Source organism: Schistocerca nitens, chromosome 8 (assembly GCF_023898315.1).
Source record: "Schistocerca nitens isolate TAMUIC-IGC-003100 chromosome 8, iqSchNite1.1, whole genome shotgun sequence".
NCBI classification, from domain to species: Eukaryota; Metazoa; Arthropoda; class Insecta; order Orthoptera; family Acrididae; genus Schistocerca; species Schistocerca nitens.
This window is the reverse complement of record NC_064621.1, coordinates 430,548,553-430,568,864: the sequence shown is the minus strand read 5'-3', so window position 1 is coordinate 430,568,864 and position 20,312 is coordinate 430,548,553.

The window sequence follows — 20,312 nt, the reverse complement described above, 5'->3', positions numbered from 1 at the left end:
AAAGAAGATTATTGGCAGAAGATAAACTCACTGCTACAAGATACTGCCTACAAGCAACTGGACAAGGACACGACAGCTTCCGTGACTCGCAAGACCATCGCCTTGCTCAGTGACTCTGGACTGGAAAAGGACGTCATCAGGAAGCTGTACCCCAGAGCACCGGCACCACCACGGCTATATGGGCTCCCTAAGATCCACAAAGACGGAGTTCCATTGCGACCCATAGTGAGCACCATCAACTCACCGACGTATGGTTTAGCTAAGTACCTAGCACAACTGCTCAAACCGATCGTGGGTCACTGTGAGCACCATGTCAAGAACTCGGCGGAGTTTGTGAAGGTACCACAAGGCTTTCGCCTGGATAAAGAAGATCTTCTTGTCAGCTTTGACGTCACCTCACTCTTCACACGAGTACCGCTGGAAGACTCCCTAGCGCTGCTCGAAACACGCTTTAGTGAGGACACAATAAAGCTGTTCCGGCATGTGTTAACAAACACCTACTTCAAGTGTGGAGGCAAATTTTATGAACAAGTGGATGGTGTAGCCATGGGGTCCCCCTTAGCTCCAGGCATCGCTAATCTTTACATGGAGCACTTTGAAGACATAGCCCTGGACACCGCCCCATTGAAACCTAAAGCCTTTTACAGATATGTGGATGATACTTTTGTCGTGTGGCCACATGGCAGAGAGAACCTGCAAGACTTCCTGCGACATCTCAACAGCATACACAGCAACATACAATTCACCATGGAGGTGGAAGAAAACGGAAGCCTGCCCTTCCTTGACATTCTAATCAAGAGGCACCCTGATGGCACCCTGGGTCACGCTGTGTATAGGAAGAAGACACATACGGATTTATACCTTCATGCACAGAGTTGCCACCACCCAGCACAACGCAACTCAGTGCTTAACACACTTGTGCACAGGGCCAAGTCTATCTGTGATGATGACAGCCTACCTGCAGAGTTACAACACCTAAGGAAGACCTTCCGCAGCAACGGTTATAATGAGACGCAAATCTCGCGCGCCCTACACAAGAGCAGGAAGGTAGACACACCAGAAGAAGAAGATGAGACCAGATGCCTGGCATTTCTACCATACGCGGGACCGCCAACAGCCAAGATTGCCCGCATTCTGGAGAAACACAACATCAAGACAATTTTTCATGCCCCAAGTAAAATTAAGGACATACTTGGCTCAGTCAAAGACCACCTAGGACTGCAGACTCCGGGCGTATACAGTATTGAATGTGAATGTGGTACGAAATACATCGGACAAACGCAGCGCTGCATCACGCAGAGGCGCTCGGAACACATTAGAAATGTACGCCTTGGTCAGACAGAAAAATCGGCGGTAGCGGAACACAGCCTTAACGAAGGACACACCTTCCTCTTTGAGGGTACGAAGAAGCTGTGTGACGCTAAAGGATTTTGGGATTCAGTTTTCAAAGAGGCTGTAGAAATTCGGTTGAACAGCAACCTGATCAATCGAGACACTGGTTTCCAACTTAGTACAGCTTGGAATCCCGCAATAACCAAAATTAGAAGAGAACGCTCCGGCACGAAGACGGTAGCGGCCACAGATGTTTTAGGAACCGGCAGGGACTCGACGCCCGGTCCGCGCCGCGAACCCCCCACCACTGGCGCGGCGGCCGATTCCGCAGGTACCTGATTGGTCGGCGCCCGGAATCAGTCACTGGTCCAGGAGCCTTTATAGGACCGCGCAACACAGCATCTCGACACTTCGCTTGAAGATGATGGGTACGAAACCCTTCGAAACGTTGCGAGAAGACGACGCCTTTACTCGGCTGATCACCCGAGAAGATTTCACGGAAGAGAATTTGACTAGATACAGTACAGGTTGCATATTCCAGTAACGCAAGCAATACTTTTGACACGCAGAATCTTGTTCACGAGAATGTTATTTGAAATAAGCCTTGTTGAATGCACCACTTTTATCGCACCCAGATCTTACCAGAAATTTTTCCATTGCCACCGACAGTTCTAACACCGCTTTAGGCGTACATATTTTTCAGGAAATTGAAGAAGATGGTTGTACAGTGATTAAAAACATCGCTTTTTCAAGTCGCATTCTGTCACCTGCTGAACGAAATTATTCTGTTACAGAACTTGAAACATTATGTGTTGTATGGGCTTTTACCAGATTTCGGCATTTTCTTTATGGAAGACATACCACCGTTTACACAGACCATAGAGCGATACAGTTTTTACTTTCCGCTAAATTTACACACGACAGATTAAGCAGATGGAAATTTTATCTACAGGAATTTAATTTTACAATTGTTCACATTCCCGGCACACAAAATATTGTAGCAGACGCACTATCCCGTTCTCTTAACAACAATCAGCAAGACATCGCAACCAACTTCTGCAAAGCAAATTTCAGCGTCATGTACATTCAACAAGTTGCATTTGAAAATTTCATTTCGTCGTCATTACAAGACATAGCACAAGAGCAGAGTAAAGACAACGTGTGAAAAGAAATTAAAACACCTTTGGCAAGATAGGAATAATGTTACGATTAGAAACCATTACACTGTACGCAATGACATTCTGTTTCGCCGCTCTCATCCTGACAGCAACAATTGGTTATTATGCATTCCTGACGAACTTGTTAACAAATTAATCTGGTATACTCATTTAAGTTACGCACATTACGGAGCCAGAAAATGTTTTCTTATACTGAGACAGAACTGTTATTTTACCAACATGGAGAAACGTATACGACGAGCTTTAGCGTCATGTAAAATCTGCCAGAAAGCTAAATCAGATACGACTTCACATATTCCTCCATTACATCCCATTGTACCTGTTAAATTAAGACATATGGCCGCTGTAGACATTTTTGGTCCGATCCCCAGAACTAATAGAGGTTTTTGCTACATCTTTGTCGCTGTTGAACTCACTTCAAAATTTGTTACCCTCACTCCGTTACGCAAAGCTACTGCTAAAATTGTTTCGAAAGCATTTGTAAAACATTTTCTATTTCATGTAGGGCATGTGTTGAAAGTAATTTCCGACAATGGATCACAGTTTCGATCTGCTATATGGACACGTATGTTACGAGCTAGAAACATCTCTCCGATCTATATATCCAGGTACCATGCTTCTTCGAACCCTTGTGAACGATTAATGAAAGAAATTGGTAAACTGTGTAGAATTTACTGCCATAAAAGACATATTGATTGGGACACACACATACTCTCATTCCAAGATGTAATTAATTCCATACCAAATGAATCTACTATGATATCTCCGTCTGTTGTACTGAAAAATGTTGAACCACCTAACAAAATTAAAGAATTAGTAACATTTCCTTCATCTCGTCGACTAAGACACCATGAAATAATTGACATTGCGCTGAACAACATCAAACGTGCCGCAGAGCGCCGGAGAAGACAGCAAAAACAGGTTTGTACACGCCGTGACTTTCACATTGGACAGAAGATATTAGTACGTACACACTATTTATCCAACAAAGGAAAGAATAGATGCGGTAAATTTGAGCTTCTATACGCAGGTCCATATCGGATTCGCAGCATCCCTCACCCCAATGTAGTACACGTCGAAACTTTGAGAACTAGAAAAACCAAAGGGAATCACCATATCTCTAACATCAAACCCTTTATTGAATGAACATACTTTATGATTTATCACACTGTAATGCCATTTCCTGATTTTTTTATGACCACTTATGCAATTATATTCACATGAATACTTACTGATGATTATCGTATTTTTTCTTGGCAAGTGTCCGGCAAGGTAAGGTTAGCAGGTCGCCTTTCTTGTCATTACACATCAGACCGTGCATATTTCTCCAGAATAACTTACACATTTTATGACCACTTATGCAATTATATTTATGTGACTACTTACTGATGATTGTCGTATTTTTTCTTGGGAAGTGCCCGGCAAGGTAAGGTGAGCAGGTCGCTTTTCTTGTCGTTATACACCCTAACCGTGCATATTTTCCATTTTTATGTATGTATGATTGTTTTCCTGTTTTGTTTGTATGCACTATGAAATAGTTAAGATATAACAAACACCAGTTGACTTTAACATTTTTGCCATATGATATCTCAACATCGTGACTACTTTACTTTTTTTTGCTGCTACATTGTGATACACTGTGTACATTTTTGCTTCTGAACACTGTCGATGTTTTTGACATATTACGTTTTCTGTCATGCTATGCTGTATGCTCAATTATGTTACTATAAACCAGTTTTTATCTAATGGGTATATGAATTAAATGCAAGACATTAATCTTTGTTCTTCATTTTCAGAAAGAAATAACATGTAAACGAAATAAATTAAACAGAAATGGGAATTTCACCTTCGGAATGAACGAAAGAGGATGCAATACCTCGTGATGAAGAGTAAATGGATCAGAATTAACAAGCATTAACAAGAATATACTATACACATCGTAGAATAGCAGTCTTAACTAATTTATTCTTTCAGAATACGAGGCGATTGATGCAGGCTGTCAGACAGAACTACACATCTTAGTTTTAGTGATGAAATATGCTAGAAATAAGGAATAGTTGTATAATGAATAATGAAGTGACTTTTTTGCAGATGATAATGAATGGTGATGAATAATGATGAAGAATATGCTACTATGGATAATGAAGTTTTTCTTTACAGGTGATGATAATAATGGAGTTATGATAATATGGATGATGAAGTTTTTTCTTTGCAGATGAAAATAATGATGAAGTTTATATATTTACTGTTAGTGAAGAGATGCTATGTAGTTATTTAAGTATTTGTTGCAGTTCGTTTTGACAGTATGTCTTATATCGCATGGTATGATGACTGAAGGTTTTGGAAAGGACAGCTAGAGAACATATATATTTTTTATACACATTTCAATACCTGTTAATTCGCAGTTCACTACTTTTCAGCGTAATATGCGTTTCTTCTTTCAGTTTAATAATCCATTTTGTATATTTTGCAAGAGAAGTTATTCATGAAATTAATGTGCTATAAGCAGTTGTTTATTAAACCTATGTCGTTTATGAATGTGATCACATATACTCTACTTGTTTCATAACCTTGCTACAGCTGACTCATGACGAATGACGTTACACATCTTCATTTGCAGCAATAACTCAAAAGCAAACAAAGGAATTACCAGTCCCAAATAATGCTACTAGTTTAAGAGAGTTCTGAGTAATACTGATCAGCTCTGAATCGTATGTCACTTCAATCATAACTTCTGAAAAATGCATAAAAAAAATTCTTTGTAACTGGCCAATAAATGCCACTGTTTACTGTAATAAGATGACCTATGATGTCAATGATTACTATAATTAGATTAATTATGTATAAATGCTATACCAATAATTAACTCATTTTGAATAATGACTTCTGAAACATACAAAAAGAAATGCTTTGTAACTGGCCAATGAATGCCATTGATTATTGTAATAAGATGACCTATGATGGCAATGATTACTATAGTTAAGTGAATTACGTTAATACTATGCCATTCATTAGCTTCTGTTTTGAATGATGACTTCTGATGGTTTGTAACTGGGCAATGAGTGCCAATAACTACTATATTCAGTTAATTTTATGAACATTATTCCGTAATACTACATACATGGTACAGAAATGTTCAGTAACTGGGCGATGAGTGACACCAATAACTCAAATCAGTTGTTAGACTAGTGTAATTCTCAATGAAGACTACTATGTGACTTAATGTCCTTCACCTTCTGATCTAATTACCAGAAATTACTGCAATATCGATTTGTCCTGTCTATCCTCATGATCATGGAGCACTATATTTGGTTTTTGCACTAATTCTACGTTGGTCTACTTTACAAGACATGGTGTTGACACGACATGCTGTCCACCACCTTGAGCGATGGAGATGTTATTATGGTCCCACTGTTTGGTGTACCTAGTGTACTACCAAAATGATAGCATGGAATATTATTACGACATTTCAGTATCTTGACTACACTGATTAATACTTCAAGGAAAAAAGCTTCAGATTGTCTCACTTGGTGTTGTGCTTCTGTAGAAATATATGGACTTTCAGTGCAGCTGCGTGCAAACTAAAGTGCTACAACCATGACGCAATCCTTCCTATTCCTTTCCTAATTCTTGTAGAAAGATAAAGACATATACAGTGCGTGTGTACTTCATTTCATTTCTTAACAAGATCAGTTGTCCTAAAAATACTAAAGACTTCTATAGTGCGTGTGCACTTTATTTCACTCCTTGATATGTTTATTTGTTGTAAAAATATTAGAGAGTTTTACAGTGCGTGTGCACTTTATGCCATTTATACTCATTACGTATACATTTTCTGATTCCCAGATATGTTTTGTATTACAGTGCGTGTGCACTTTTGTCAATATGATTTGTACTCATTATGTTTATTTGTTGTTTTACAGTGCGTGTGCACTTTATGCCATTTGTACTCATTATGTATACATTTTGTGATTCCCAGATATGTTTTGTACTATAATGCGTGTGCACTTTATTTCACTCCTTGATATGTTTATTTGTTGTAAAAATATTAGAGAGTTTTGCAGTGTGTGAGCACTTTATGCCATTTGTACTCATTACGTATACATTTTGTGATTCCCAGATATGTTTTGTACTACAGTGCGTGTGCACTTTTGTCATTTGTCAATATGATTTGTACTCATTATGCTTATTTGTTGTAAAAATAATAGAGAGTTTTACAGTGCCTGTGCACTTTATGCCATTTGTACTCATTACGTATACATTTTGTGATTTCCAGAGATGTTCTGTACTACAGTGCGTGTGCACTTTCGTCATTTTGTTAACATGATTTGTATTCATTGCATATACATTTTGTGATTTGCTGATATGTTCTGAACTACAGTGCGTATGCACTTGTGTCATTTCTCAATATGATTTGTACTCGTTGCCTATGCATTTGTGATTGCCTGATATGTTCTGTACTCAGTGCATGTGCACTGCATTTTATTTCATGTTCTGCACTTATATAGATGTAAATATTTTGTGATTGTAAACTTAGTTAATTATGAAAAATTTGTTGCTCATGGCAAGTCCAATTGACTCACCATCGTTGCCAAATTTTTGCGCCCCCCCCCCCCCCCCCCCCCCCCCCCCCAGTGGAGGGTTATGTAAGGTGTATGTTTTGCCGGCGATGGGCGAGGCATGACAAAATCTCTGACCAGAGAGTAGTTTATTGTTAGTTGTTGCTTGTCGCGTGTCTGCGCTTGACTGCGCGAGTCGACAGTAGTCTGCGAGTCTGTCGTAGTCTGTAGTAGCGAGTGGACGGTTGTAGTCTGCGGGAGTCGGCATGCGTCGGTGGTGTGCTCTGCTCGCGACTCTGGTCAGGATTCTGGACGATGAGTATTGTTGTAGAAGGTAAAGAAGCAGCATTGCGCATATCTAATAATGTATGTTAATTGTAATTAATTTGTTCAAAAAAATGCCCCAATAATAATTTTTTTTATAAAGTAACTCTTTTAAAGAAAAACATTCATTCCAATTTTAAGAACGTTTTCAATGGATCATCACTCCTTTCAATAATCAAAAAATAAGTAAATAATATATACGCCAGCATTGCACGAAGCTGTGTCGAAGAATGTATAATCAAGAGCAGATATAATTGCAGTTTTATTGAGGTAAGAATTTTTGCTTGTTTTATTCAGAATACAGGGCCGAAGGTTATTGTGTGGGTTTATGGTCAATTTTCATTCCTTAATTTTTGTGGGGAGGTTACCCTCGGCTCCATTTCCATTTTTTATTTAACTTATATTTTGCGGGGAGGTTAAAAACTTAAGCATAGAAATATGTCTACGTTACACCTTTTTAAAGCGGATTTACTACTGACAAGGGAACCTCCCCATCGCACCCCCCTCAGATTTAGTTAGAAGTTGGCACAGTGTATAGGCCTTGAAAAACTGAACACAGATCAACCGAGAAAACAGGAAGAAGTTGTGTGGAACTATGAAAAAATAAGCAAAATATACAAACCGAGTAGTCCATGTGCAAGATAAGCAATATCAAGGATAGATTGAGCTCAGGAGCGCCGTGGTCCCGTGTTTAGCGTGAGCAGCTGCGGAACAAGCGGTCCTACGTTCAAGTCCCTCTTCGAGCAAAAAGTTTAATTTTTTATTTTCAGAAAAACCGGAGTTCACGCACTCACACATAATCAACTTCGCTCTCCAAAATTCCAGGACATGTTCAGATTTGCTTGGACATAGGCAGGATTTGACGGTCTACACACGGAAAAATTTGAAATATATGTTTTGACAGAGCACAGGAGAAAGTGAGCGACTGCGAAACTGTTGGATTCATTTGTTGCATTTCATGTGACAAACTCTTATGTTTTCATCACTTTTTTGGGAGTAATTATCACATCCACAAGAAAACCTAAATCGGGCAACGTAGAAGAATGTTTTTACCCATTCGCCAAGTGTACAAGTTAGGTGGGTCGACAACATATTCCTGTCATGTGACGCACATGCCGTCACCAGTGTCGTATAGAATATATCAGACGTGTTTTCCTGTGGAGGAATCGGTTGACCTATGACCTTGCGATCAAATGTTTTCGGTTCCCATTGGAGAGGCACGTCCTTTCGTCTACTAATCGCACGGTTTTGCGGTGCGGTCGCAAAACATAGACACTAAACTTATTACAGTGAACACAGACGTCAATGAACGAATGGACAGATCATAACTTTGCCAAAATAAAGAAAAACTTTTCGCTGGAGGCGAGACTTGAACGAAGGACCTCTCGTTCCGCAGTTGCTCACGCTAACCACGGGACCACGGCGCTCCTGAGCTAAGATTATCCTTGATGTTGCCTGTCTTCGCATGGACTACTCAGTTTGTATATTTTGCTTATTTTTTCATAGTTCCACACAACGTCTTCCTGTTTTCTCCATTGATCTGTGTTCAGTTTTTCAAGGCCTATCCACTGTGCCAACTTATAACTAAATCTGAGGGGGGTGCGATGGGGAGGTTCCCTTGTGAGTTCTTTAATCGTTCAGGAAACTGACAATTCCTAAAGGAAAAATTACAAATACGACTAAATACAGAGTTAATATGTGCAGCACAGTACTTTAATATTCTGCTAGGCACTCCATCATATCCATTAGTCTTCAGTGATTTAATTATTGACTCAACCTCCTCCTCTCTGTACCACAGAGGAGTATTTCAGACATCAGTCCCGAAAAGGCATTTGCCAAGGAACTTATATGATTCACTGTAGAAACTAATTCACCAGCAGTGCTCAGGAAATTATTGTTAAATACTGTACATATATCTGATTTATCAGTAACAGAAATATTTTTACTACCAACTGATTTTATATTGTCGACCTTGTGCTGCTGTCCAGACACTTCCTTCACAACTGACCATATGGTTTTGATTTTATCCTGTGAATTAGCTACTCTATTTGCATGCCACACTCTTTTCCTTCCTAATAACATTTTTAAGCACCTTACAGTACTGTTTGTAATGGGCTACTGTAGCTTGATTGTGACTGCTTCTAACATTTTGATATAATTCCAGATTTGTTCTACATGACATCCTTATCCCACTAGTCAGCCTCCTGGGCTGCGTATTACTGCTAGTACACCGTTTAGAACGTTCTAATGGGAAGCAGTTCTCAAAGAGCATTAGAAGTGTGTTAAGGAAAGCATTATATTTGTCATCTGTGTTATCGGCACTATAAACATCCTGCCACTCCTGTTCCTTGAAAAGGTTTAAAAAACTCTCTATTGCTGTTGGATTAACTTTCCTACATAGTTTGCAATTATATGTGACATTCGTTTGAGTACAAAAGCCTTTTAGTGTTAAAGTTTGTGCATCATGGTCTGAAGGGCCATTTAGGAGATCTAATACCATCCTTTTTCTTGCACCATCATATACAAAATTCATATTGAGGTCACCACATGTAACTAATTTCTGGTACTTCCTACAAAGTGAATCAAGAACCCTCTCTAGCTTGAGCAGAAATGCTCTGAAGTCAGAGTTAGGGGACCCATAAACGACAACAATTAGAAGTTTGGTTTCACTGAATTCAACTGCCTCTGCTGAAGACTCAAGTATCTGTTCAGTGCAGTGCCGTGATACGTCTATAGACTCAAATGGAATACTGTTTTTTACACACATAGCTACTCCCCCACCACGCAAGGAACTCCTTGTAAAACAGCCAGCTAATCTGTCTCCTGGTAAAGGAACCTCTGAATTGTCAAGTTATTTAAATGGTGCACCGATATACCAATAAGTTCAGAGTCAACATCTATAAGCAGTTCACTAACTTTATTTCCAGTACCTCTTATATTTTGATGAAATATGCTAGTTCCTTCTCTACTTGAAAACATTACGTCCTCTGAAGGTGAGAGATTATTTAGAGGGACTTTCTCTAAGCAGGTATACCTATCAGCTGACTTCAACTACTACAGGAATTTCTCCGTGAGTGATCCCACTACCACCCACTACACTGTCACCTATAAGCTTTGCCAGCCACCCTTTCCCATACCTGTTGAGGTGCAGGCCATACCTAGTGAAACCCAATCTACTGATAGACACAACTGGCACCAGTGAAACGTGACTCATGCCCTCTGCGATCAACGCCCTCTCCAGCCCCATGTTGACGCGCCTAACAGCCGCATTAAGATGAGGCCGATCATGACGCTGAAACAGTTGCACGAAATGCACATTAGTGCCACCAGTTTGAGTAGCTATCTTTACCAAGTCACCACCCCCATCATACTCCCTCTCTCCATCAAGACTGTTCCTTGCACCACCCACTATCATTACCTGATCCTCCTTCGTAAAATTCCTACATAACTACCCTATGCTGTGAGTCACCTGAGCCAACCCGGCACTAGGCTTCACAATGGTGTGACCTGGTACTCACTTCCCAGCACTTCCTGCAGCTGCTGGCCCACACCTCTACCGTGTGAACTACCTAGCAGCAGAACGTTCTTCTTTCTGTTAGACTTTGCAACTGACCTAGGCCTCGTAACTGCTGAGGACTGCTGCATGTTCCCTACATCTACAGCTATAGGAGGCTCCTCTCCATTCAATTCTGACGGTTGGTCAAATCTATTGCATATACGCAAAGTATACCTCCTCCTAGCTCCCTTCTTGCCAACTGCCAGTTCCATTCCCCACCACCCTTCACCCTCATCAACCTATCTAGTTCCTCCTTTGCGCGTTGTAACTGTACCCGAAGGGCACATATCTTACGCTCTTGCTCCTCTATCAACTTATTTCTACTACAGAGTCTGCATTCCCAGGAGGGAATCTCGCTAGAATGCCCACTGGCTTGCCCACTGCATCCCCCCCCCCCCCCCCAGTGAATATACTTCGAACAAATCCCACACCGTAACCCACTATCCACAAACCTACAACAGAGCCCACACTTCTCACTCATGGTAAAATTTTTCTTGTACTGAAAAAAATTATACGTCTACGTTACCTAAGTTCAGTTATTAAATTAAACCACAAGTTTACTGTTAGCAGTCACCGTTTTATTTATTTGACTGGTAACAGTAAACTTGTTCCATTTAATGTCAATAACAGTCACGGCAAAGTCTAACCTAAAGTGTTCGCATTTAAGTTCAGTTTCACCAGTGGAACTATTTATAAAACTAACAATAGCGGCCTCGAAATTCTCTGTCTACTAAGAAAGCAACTACTTGTATTAATTCTACTAGAACATACCAATACCAACAAAACTGCACAAAATTATGAGCTAAAACAGGGGCGGGCAAACGTTGCACTCGGCTCATGAGCGCACAGCGCTGCACGTGTGCTGCTCGCTGAAATTGGGGAGAGTACGGTGCCATACCATACCACAGTGAAGTCCGCTGGCTTAGCCGCGGTAATGTACTCAAAAGATTTTTTGAACTGAGCCAATAAATCAGTTTTTAAAGGACAAAGGAAGGTATGACACCAAGTTAGAAGATCCAGAGTGAGTTGCCGACCTTGCATTTTTAGTGGACATTACTGGACACATGAATGCATTGAACACAAGTTTGCAAGGAGAAAATCAGCTAATTTGTGAAATGGCTGAAAAGGTGCAATCTTTCACTAGCAAGCTTGAGCTGTGGGAACGAGAGCTCTCGTCAGGGAACGCAGTGCATTTCCCTACTCTGCCTACTGTGCGAGAACAGAATTGCAAAGAATATGTTTCTGTGCAATAAAAGAGGAATTTCTCAAGCGATTTGTGGATATATCATATTTATCCCAAGTTTTTGAATGGTTCTCGAGACCATTTGTTGTTTCTGTATATGATATTCATCCCAATTTGCAAATGAATTAGTAGATCTAGTGTAATTCTCATCTGAGAGACAAATTCCTTTTGGCAAGACGTGTAATAGACTTTTATCACGACTTTCCACAGCACGAGTTTCCTCGTCTCCATCGTGAAGCCGCGAAGAGAATGTCAATGTTTGCCTCGACATACGTTTGTGAGAGATTTTTTTCTGTTATGATAATTAATAAGTCTCGGTTAAGAGCTAACATACTAACTAGTTACTTAAATATAACTTAGAATAGCTGCAACTAAAACTATTGTATCACTTTTTCGGCCCACTAATCACATAAGGTAGTGGGTTAAATTGTATAATTAATAAGTTTTTGGAAATAAAGAATTTAAAAAAAATCATCAGTGATGAAAATTTACGTAACTGTTTGTTCCAGACATTAAACGTATTGTAAACTCCACCTGTGATAATTAAATAAAACGTCTCGTAGGTAATAGGTACTGTTTCAAACGATGATTACTTTCAAGCACTCCTACTAACGTTATTCCTTCCTTCAATAAAGCAAGTTAGGAAACAAAACGCATTACAAAGGACGGAGTCGGAGACGATATGGTGGGGAGGGGAGAGAAGCGGGTGGCCAGCTTGTCCCTGTGTGCAAGCGAAACTCCTGTTAACTGCACGCGTGCAAGTGCACCGCACACGTGCAGGATTCCTGCCCACCTCTGAGCTAAAACCAAAACTTCAAACGGCCACTGGAACACTCAACAAAGTTAAAACACTGAACGAAAATTTTACTGATATATTCCACTAGACACAATAAGAAACGTCTTATTTCCTACAGGGATTCCCGAAGTATATCCGTGACACTTACATGTTGTTACACTTACATGTTACACCTGTAACAAATTTAGCAGCTCGCCTCTGAAATGCTTCGATGTGTTCTTTCAATCCGTCCTTGTGGTGATTCCACACACTCGAGCAGTACTCAAGAATAGGTAACAGGAGTAGCGTCCTAAATGCGGCCTCCTTTACATATGATCCACCGTTCACAAAAATGTGTCGCATTTAATGGTGAATGTGTGGAGACACAGCTTTACTTTTCCGTGGTGATTATTAATACTTTGTGACCACCCCTACTATACAATTTGCTTCAGAGTTCTTATTACACACATACAGGTGTTGTAAACTCAGTACAGCAATATTTCATAATAAACCCATACCGAAAGTGGGCCATTTGTAGGATAAACGACTTTGAACGATGGAAAACAACACATTGACAGAGGTCGGTGTCTCGTATCAAAAGAAAAATTGGAAATTTGTTGTAAGGACTATAAGACCAAACTGCTTCGGTCATCGGTCCCTAGGATTACGCGCTACTTAATCTAACTTCATCTAACTTACGCTTAGGACAACACACACACCCATGCCCGAGGGAGGACTCGAACCAGCGACGGAGGGAGCCCCGCGAACGGTGACAAGACGACTAAGACCGCACGGCTACCCCGCGCAGCGTGTCAAAAGATGTCTTGTGTGACGTCACGTCAAGTGTCTTCAGAGAACGATAATCTACAGTGAAAGTCGATGAAATTAGCACGACGCCTGTATCACAAACTATTTCCGAGTCGCGTCCGATGGTGGTCATGGCCGGACGGGCCGCACTGCTCATGTGCAAGGGGAAGTGCTCCAGCTGTTCGTCGACGATTACCTGCACCATCGCAGGTTCCGTGGATGAATCCCAGAGCAGCGTCTGGTGAACTCTCCATGAACAGCATCCATACCACCTCCAGAGGATGCAGGCATAGGGTCCAGTTGATTTTGCGCCACATGCCGATTATTGCGCATGGTCCTTAAACCATTGTATTGACGTTCCAGACATTCATCGTATAATTCTTTTCACGTTACACTAACTATCGTTTCGGTATTAGTGTGTTGGCTGGTATTAACTGTGGTCGACTGATTGGCCCTTGTTTTCTATCGCCCCGTCTAACGGGTCACAGCTACTTCACCTTCCTGCAAGACGTGCTGGTGCAGCATTTCGAGGATGTGCAATGGAACATCTGCCGATTTAATAACTATGAACTTTTTCCTGTGAGGCTACGTAAAGAGTTTTGTTTACGAGACTTCTGTGCAGTCGCAGCACGAGATCCTTTCCCGTGTAATGGCAGCAGCAGACGTTATACAGGACACCAAGCACCTTGCGGTATCTTGCGGGGTATGTATGTAGATGTGGATGTAGATGTAGCCAATGCTGAGAAGTTGCTTGTGGAAGTCTGCATTTCGGCTGTGCTAGTATCGTTCCATTTCGCCGTCGTTCTGAAAATGCCTGTAGCATAAAGGTTCCTTCATGCAAGGGAAGAGTCACTGTGTACCTTGTCTGGAAAATATGTGAAGAGTAGACAAAATCTGATAGCCCAAAGAAGCAGTATGCGTGGCAGTGCCCTGAGCAGAATGAGCACGGGCATTGCCATGGTGCTAAAAATACCCTCGAACAGCTACGCTTCATCTCGACAACTTCCCGTAATCTCATCAGGAGATTTTGGTATATGATACAGTGACGGTTTGCCCCTTACGAGCGTAATCTCTTAACACCACACCACGACAGTCCCCGAAAACACTCGGCCTCTTTACCAAAGACGTTTATTGGCAGTGATGAATCCACACGATTCTATTGCTTCCATTAATCTTTCGTCTCCGGGTTGTAGTGATACAACCAATACTCATTCATGATTAGCTAGCAGCATAATTTCCACCGTTATCTCGGTGAATGAGAGCAGTCGAGGAATCCGACGGCTGTTAGCCCCTCGCAAGTTAAAAATGTTGGGCAGTATGTTGAAATCTGTTCCAAGACTGATTTTTTCAACTATCGCCACGATTGAGGTACACCGATCTTCGAGCACCACCGCCTCGACTGCTCTTGCGATTCCCGATTCTTCAGAGAAAGATCGTCTGCCAGTTCGTTGTTCATCAGTCAGACATGTTTGAACACAGTGAAGGCCTCTGCGTCACTTGTCCACCGTCATATGGAAGGTGTCACTCAGCACGGATTGTAGAAGCGTCGTTCCCCTACAGTTACCGAATAATGCTCTACTTTTTCATTGAGCTGCGCCGTTTCGATTCCGCACCTGTAGCGAAGTGCTACTACACTGTGAGGTCACGATTTCAATGCGCACGTGAAAAGAGGTTTGAAGAGATGTTCTTGGAATAAAGCCCGCATCTCGTGGTCGTGCGGTAGCGTTCTCGCTTCCCACGCCCGGGTTCCTGGGTTCGATTCCCGGCGGGGTCAGAGATTTTATCTGCCTCGTGATGGCTGGGTGTTGTGTGCTGTCCTTAGGTTAGTTAGGTTTAAGTAGTTCTAAGTTCTAGGGGACTGATGACCATAGATGTTAAGTCCCATAGTGCTCAGAGCCATTTGAACCATCTTGGAATAAAAATAAATAAACGATTTATGTAGCTCCATTTTCTCTAGGTCATATAACTTTACGACTATCCTTAAACGCAGCATAGTTCTCTACCTGAGTAACGATGTTTTATACTGAATAACTATGAACTCCGGAGAAATTTACTGCTGTCTACCTCCTGCTACAAACCCGGAAACCCGCCACTCGCAGTATACCTTGGCACGGTGCCAGGTGAAAATCCCGGTGCCTATGTGAGCTCGATGTTTGACTTCGGTGTTCCCCATGCGCCAGGCAGCAATCTCGTGACGCTGACATGCGCTGATATTAGGTGCTTACCTGTCACGCTGAAATGAGTCTCTCTCTTCGACAAAGCAGCTATGTAGTGAATATTGGAAAGATATGGTAGCTATCATATGCTGGTAGTGTGATTATTTCCGTAAAAGCCGTACTCCTTGTTACGGAGATAAGGCTGATTCGGTATGTGATATGGTCCGGATGAATACAGCCTTCACAGGTGAGCCGAATCTACTAACCGGGCCAGTTCAAAGTATCGATTTGGCCGAACTTTCCTGGAAAAGCTCAGAGTGGTGAAGAAAATTTCTCCGAATCCGCTACGGAGATAGGGGATATTAAAATTTGCCTGCAATATAATGCGAGATAAACGCCTAACAAGTGAAATGAACTGGGCGGTCTCACTAGATTTATCTAAGGAGTTCAACACACTCATGACAGAGTAGAATGTAAGATTTTTCTGACAACAAACTTCTCAGAACCTTTCGATTCAATGAGTGTAGGGGTAACAAAATGTAGCTCTCTCTCTCTCTCACACAAATAAATCTGGACGCATTTAAATTTGGTGCTACCCAACAATAACGTTAAATATAAAGCTCTCTACGCATCTGAGACACTAAACCTTCAACACAGAACACTAAAAGGGGAATTAGAAGTGAAAGAACGTAAAATAATGAGGAAAATCCTAGGACCAAACACTAAAGATGGTGTGCATTATCCAAAACCCAATGCAGAAATATATAAAAATATCTCCAAAATAACAGACACAATGCGCATAAGAAGAATCCAATTCATGGGGAATTTAGAAAGTATGAACTCAAACAGGTTAACGCACAAAATCCATACATTTTTAAAGAACAAAACTACAAGACCGAACTGGTACAAACAGACGGAAAATAACCTGAGAGAATTAGGGTCTCCATATCTACATGACAGAAATGAAATCAGAAAAATCACAAACACACGGGGTTTTGAGGAAGAAAAGAGAAAAACTAACCGACATACGTGGTCTACGCAGCGGAAGCTAGCCCATTCGTTGCTTATGAAGGAATACTGGGCGAAAGGGAAGGCCAACAAATGTTGATTACGCGTGGTCCTAAGTGATCCAGCCGTGAAGAAGAAAGAAGAAGGAAGTGAGTCCATGAAACACGAAATGAAGGAGTGCTAGAAAGAATATATCTGAAAATCAGTCTATGGTAGACCCTTACCGGAAGCGGCAGGAAGGTTAATGAGAAACTAGCAGTTGGTGTTCGGAGGAACAGAAGATGGAATAATAGCAGACGCTGATAAAACTACAATATGCAGCAAAAGACTATAGAATATGAATACTATAATAGTTGCGGAGACACGATAACACTGCTGCAAGATAGGAAATGACTTGGAGAGCGTGAAATTTGTTGGAGGACTGATGGATTTCAACAAAAAACGATGTATTTCATTTAATGTTCTATAACATGTTGACTTTTACGTTCAGGATTACCACTGATTATCTCAATAAACAATTCACAAAAAACTCATATCTGTGTAGCAAACAGACGAGGGTTTAAGAAATTTGAGAGTAACTTGTAAATACATGGTCCTACGAGGCTGGAAGCTCGTAGGCAGTCTACTGATGGCGACAGGGTTCTACAAGGCTGGGAGCTGTAGGTAGTTTAATTGTCGGGCACATGTAGATTTCTCTGTGCGAAGGAGAAACAGGTAAGGATGGTGCAACTCTCTTGTCAATCTACATACATTACCTGATCAAAAGCATTCGGACATCCCTATGTAATGCGGAATCGACCCCTCATGTCGCCAGAGCCGGACCCGCCCGTGTAGAGGAGGAAGGGCAGTATCGTGTTGCCAATAGAGAAGTATTAACAGCAGAGTGGGTCCCTCAAGAGATCTCATTGACTTCGAATGTGAACTAGTCTTTGGATGTCATCTGAATGACGCTTCCATCAGACACTTCCCAACCCTTCTAAAGCTGCCTAAATGGAATGTTGGTGGTGCGACTGTGATGTGTAAATGCGAAGAAACATTCACAGCCAAACCAAGACCAGGCAGTGACAGACAGGGGCCGTAGCGCATTACAGGGGCTGTTTATAAGAAATCGCATGAAATACACGGTAGGAATCACTCGTGAGTGCCACAGCAGTCCAGCTAGCACAATGAATGTCGCGTAGGGAGCCAAAAAGAAAGGATCCAATGGCCGAGTAGCTCCTCATGAGCCATGCATTTCTTAGTCAGTGCTAAGCGACGCTTGAGGTTGTACAGAGAACGACGCCACTGTGCAGCGGATGACTGGAAGCGACTGATTTTGAGTGATGAATCACACTGTACCCTTTATAACCCTACGACTTAAGCCGGCCGAAGTGGCCGTGCGGTTAAAGGCGCTGCAGTCTGGAACCGCAGGACCGCTACGGTCGCAGGTTCGAATCCTGCCTCGGGCATGGATGTTTGTGATGTCCTTAGGTTAGTTAGGTTTAACTAGTTCTAAGTTCTAGGGGACTAATGACCTCAGCAGTTGAGTCCCATAGTGCTCAGAGCCAGCCTACGACTAGAATTGTATGCTTTTATGTAAATAATAGAAAACGCTGTCATATGTTGCCACGTATAACGCTCCTACTAAATTTAGCTTTGTTTCCAAATAATATTCTATGGGAGGTTAGTCCTAATAATAGGAAAAGCTAATCAATAGAGTTAGCCTTTTTACAGGATTTAACCGAGTGTGATGTGTAATGGATAAGGAAATCACTCTGTTCTATTCTCTTCCTGAGCTCTTACCCAGCGGTTAGAAAGAAACGCAGTATGAATAGTATTACCTGTATACCGAAGCTAAGACAACTCAGTTCCAAGTTCATTTAGTTGTTTAAAATATGTACTAACTGTCGACAACCTATTCAGGCAATAAAATAGTGAAGTATTGGAAAATCAGAAGTATAAATATTGCCTACTTTCTTGCTTCTGTTTAAGTTGCTCTTTCAAATAGATGTTACCACACGTAAACAACGTTGGTGCAAACACTGGAATTTCTTTTTGGCTTTACATTACGTTTTTAAAAGAGAAAAAGCGCAGTAGATAACTTAAAGGAAGTTAAAACATTTTTTTGCCAGGGGGGGGGGGGGCTTTGGGAAAGCACATTCCATAACCAATAAATTTAAATACTAAAATTCCTAGATACTAAAGCACGCGCTTTTCATACTGAACATTTCACTTCAAGAAAACCTCTTTCTTACAGGAATTTAGTTTAAAAGCTATTATTCTCATTACTTACACAAAAACAATCTAAAAGGTTCCTCATTTATTAACTTGGCACTTCATAAGTCTCTAAAACAGGATACTCGGATTAATGAAACACCACGAAGGTGTATGATTAGAATGGAATACCAGGGTGAACCATTGTCTTTAAAGTTCAAGAATGATTATTCACTAAAAAAAAGGTTTAAATTAATGGTCCACACTGTACAAAAGTAGAATTTAAAAAAATCTTATCTGATGGCTGTAGGCTTAGGTGTAGCGAACAGTTACTGCGATTACACTTCCCACAGTACGGCTTGCAACTATCATGCTGTATGGGCTCAATTTCTCTTATTGGCGTCCCGCGCTTGCTCTACGTAGCGCACCAATTCGCTCTTGCCACCTTCTCCAATCCCCAGAGCCACTTTCGTTTCAAACAAAAGCACACTGGCTTTTGCATAACACCTATTTCTTATACTGTTCCTAAGCGTGACCATTTCTTACAATTGTAAAATTTACATCGACATCAACAGTTTATACACACAAATATTTTTAAATACAACATGCCATCAGAAAATTATTTAACGTAATAAACATTTTACATAGTATTTTACATACATTACTTACATCTAATGTAAAGAACTTCAATCTCCAGTACAGCACACTTTACATATATAGAAAATATGGAATCAATAAGCAAAAATTTTAAAGCAAAAAATTATAATAAAATTCAGATGAATCATAAACAGATAGTGTTATACATGAACCAATCGCATGGAAGAGTTTGGATTTGCTGAAGGTCTGGAGAACGTTACTTGCCATTATATGCAGAGCCAACAGTAACGAATGGAATAGATGTTACGGTAAGGGTGTGGTTTTCGTACTTAGCGTGTCCTCCCTACCCTATTGCGCTTAAGAAAATTATAAATTCAGAAGGATGTGAACACATTTTAAAACATCGTGTACTTCATACAGTAGAGAAACACTTCGGAGACAATGACTATATCAGCATATAGTGCACCCTATCATAAAGTAGCATCTTTGAGGCAGTGGTTTGTGAAGAATAAAATTGCTGCCAAGAGTTCCTGTCTGAACGCAATGGAACACCTTTCGGATGAGTAGAACATCGACTTTGCTCC